General features: G+C 40.1%; 1 pseudogene; it reads right to left on the bottom strand.

Annotated features, from left to right (window-relative positions):
- The window catches only part of LOC146484241 (52 kDa repressor of the inhibitor of the protein kinase-like), a 756-nt pseudogene extending 383 nt beyond the window's left edge, over window positions 1–373 (bottom strand).
- Between the last annotated feature and the right edge of the window lie 3,153 nt (window positions 374–3,526).

The following is a 3,526-nucleotide window of genomic DNA, read 5'->3' on the forward strand; positions in this document are numbered from 1 at the left end:
TCCCATAACAAAAGCTCTGCTTGTAGACCTGCAATATGAGGAATGTCCGGCCTGTAATGGTCACAAAAAGTCCTGAAGATTCTGCTTCCAAGCCAAATCATAAGCCAGTAAAACAGATGGGATCAATGGAAGTCCTTTATAACAAACCACTTCAACTTGGAATCTAGTGTTGTGCGGCTGGAGTGCATGGTAAAGGGAAACTCTTGTTAGCTTGATCTTATAGTAGACTTCAGGATTTGAGGCTGGAGCATTGTCCGTACAAAATTTGTCTCTGAGTCATCCTGGGTATGTTTGGCTGAACTAAAACACGTGTTGCTAGGATAATGGCTTCTTCATAGAGTCGATGGTACCTGGCTTCGATGTCAGTTTGCATTCCTGTTGACTCCAACAGTGCATCATCTCCACTGATGTGATTCCAGTTTTCATCTTCAGGAGCATTTCTGTTCAATGAGTGATGGCTCTTTCAGCAAAGTGGATTGCTGAATAAGTGAGTTAACATCTCCTACAAAATCGCTCCCAGAGCCTAAGTCGCTCAAATCATCACTGTGAACGCCGGAGTACTTTGCTTTGCTTGGTGATTCATTTCCTTCACAACAGGGAATTTTCCCATTTTTGATGACAATTTTGGACTCTAGGGACACGACTTCAGGATTTCCTGTCATGTCCTCCAAGTCAGTATTCACTGTACAGTCACTTGTGGCTGTTTGGTGATTTCCAACATAGACCACGTTTGGCTGTTTGGTGATTTCCAACATAGACCACGTTTAACTGAAAGCCTCCAACAAGCCTTCATCTTGTACGCTATAGTTGCCGTTGTTGGGTATTCTCCCCAATTTCGAACTCCGGCAGAGATGTCAAATGAAACCTCCGATTGCTTCACTGAGCAAGAATGCGTCGAGCTGAGCTTGCAGGTCGTGCATTCTCACACGATCCCTGAATGATGTAATGGTGAGGTAGAATTATTCTTTTGGATATTTGTATTGTACAACCCTGAAAGTAACAGAAGAAACAAGAAGAACATTTCTGAAACTAGGTCAAAGATTGACCCAGTGGAATCCAGAGAAACGCCCAGACCTGCTGGCTGCAAAGGACAAAATAGTTGTGGTTACACTTACCCTTTTACCCATGGGTAACTAGCATTTTCCCACGGGTAAGGATGTTTTTGTGTGTAACCGGTTTTCCCAAACCGAAACTGCCTTTGGGTTATTTCCATGGATACATCAAAGAGAACAAAAGAACTTCCCATGACAGTTCCTGAACTGAAAAGTACGGTTTATCTGCTCCCTGAGGTGGCTTGGCCAATCATCATGCAGAACGTAGCTAACACAGGAAATCGCCTGCTATGCTCTGAGTTGACCTCTGATACGCTTGGCTAATTTCGCGCTTACTGTACTGGTAGCACAAGGTGACATGGCAGGGTTTCGTGCATCACTGTGAGTATTTCTTTCTTTATTTTCATGAATTCCCTCTTCAGACTATCAGTTTCGAAGTTGATCAAGTTGTAATCTTTTTGTTTATCTGTTTATAGGAACGCTAGTCAAACCGAAGAGTCCTACTAACGGGTATTTCTTTGCGCCTTCTTTGCTGTCTTCTCGCAAAAAACTGTTGGATTGCTATATTTATGGAGGACTGTCGAATAATTAGCAGGAGAATCACCGAAATTAAGCTTACAAGATCTCGATTTGTGTCATGCATGTCGATCTGTACGTTTCCCACCAAACTGCATGCATGGTCAGTGTGAAATCATATCTAATTATATTTTACCCTGATGGGAGTTCTTTCACTGTGTAACCGCATCCCCTAGGGTAAAATGAAACCTGAGCTAAACCGAACCCAAGCCATTTACCCTTCGGAAGGCCCAAACCCAAGGTGTGTGTAACCACGACTAATGCTTGCTTCATGTAGTTAATTACAATAATGATTAACACCATGAAGGTTGTTATTGAAACAAGTTTTAATTAAAGTTTGGTTTGGCATTACATAACTCTTATTGGTAACACCTTGACAGCGTAAATTTATTTTATCAATGGGTAAAGTTCCTATGAATTTAAACATAAACAAAATATATGTTATGATACATGTATGTTATGAAACAGGTCGTGTTAGACTTTAAACATACAGTACTGTGCAAAAGTAATGAGAGCGAAAATTCGGCGAAAAGTTGCGAACAACAGCAAAATTTCGAAGGACATGAAACTTGAACGAATCTTCCATGAATTTTCCAAGCCGCTATTGTTTTGACTTGCTGGAAATTACAGCCTTGTCGGCGAAATACAACTCAAAAATTAGAAGGAATTTTCAAGCGGCATTTCGAAATTTCGGAAGGTCAGTCTTGAATTTTCGAAGAGGAATTCCATTTTTCGAGAGAAAGGTATCGAATTTTCGGCAAACGATTCTCTTAAAATGACGCTTTAAGCAACAGTAATATATTCAATTCACTCGAGGTTTCATCTCAACAACAATAGATGGATACATAATCATGGCAACCGTAGTTCAAGAGAGAAGTCTGGGCACCATACCATCGCTCACATGAATGTAAACAAAATGTCATGCAGTTTGTTTTATTGTGGTTTATCTGAGAGGAATCCACATCTTACCAACGTGTTTGGCAAACTTTAATATGAGAAACATTTACCCAGAACAGAAATAGAAAGTCCACTGGATAAATTTGCCGTTGCAGGTGGTAAAATTGACAACACACAGTCGGCCATTCGCTTCACGATTGCTTTCTTGTGTCGTCGCACATGGTGGAAGGAACAGTGCTTCAGCGCTTTTTGTTTGTATCCTTTTTAATAACATCTACCAGATTAAGTGCCCCACATCCCAGTCAAGTTTTACGCGCGATCTGGTTTTGAACTCAAATTTGAAACCTTTACATAATTATCCGCATTTTGCGGTCGACAAAGATGCCCGATTTGAAAGTCATGACCTTTTGTCAGATTAAATCACATTCAACTAAAATGATGTTTTTAGCCGATGTGAAGTTTATCTCTACATGTATGTATGTCGCAAAAAACTTTCCTACTGTAGAGCCAAAGAAATATGCGTGGTAAAATGAAAACGAATACAGTTCATGCATGTCACAGTGTAGGCTTCGGGTGATACAGTGTAATGTTTATCTTACCGTCGGTACGTCATGAAATTTCCATGTTCCTTTCGTTTCTTTGAAAATTCCTCTATGTTTCCTCTCGTTTAAGCGAAAATTCTTCGCTATTTCGCTCGTTCGAAACTTCGTTTCATCGAAGTTTCGTTAGCTTTTCCCAATTTTCGATTTTGACGCAACATTTCTGCGAAAGTTTTTTGAATTTTCGAAGAAAGATCGCGAAATATCGTTCGAAATTTCCTTGAAAATTCGTGAGAACAAAGGACGAATTTTGCTCATTACTTTTGCACAGTACTGTAGGTTAAAAGTCAAGAATCCTTTCAATGTCTCTACACTTAAGAGCAAATTCTAATTTGTTCTACTTGGTAACCACCCATCACTCTCCTCATGTGTGTATATCCCAAAATGGATCTCCAAGGTACA

Source organism: Pavona decussata, unplaced genomic scaffold (genome assembly GCF_977016875.1).
Source record: "Pavona decussata unplaced genomic scaffold, jaPavDecu1.1 SCAFFOLD_36, whole genome shotgun sequence".
Lineage (NCBI taxonomy): Eukaryota > Metazoa > Cnidaria > Anthozoa > Scleractinia > Agariciidae > Pavona > Pavona decussata.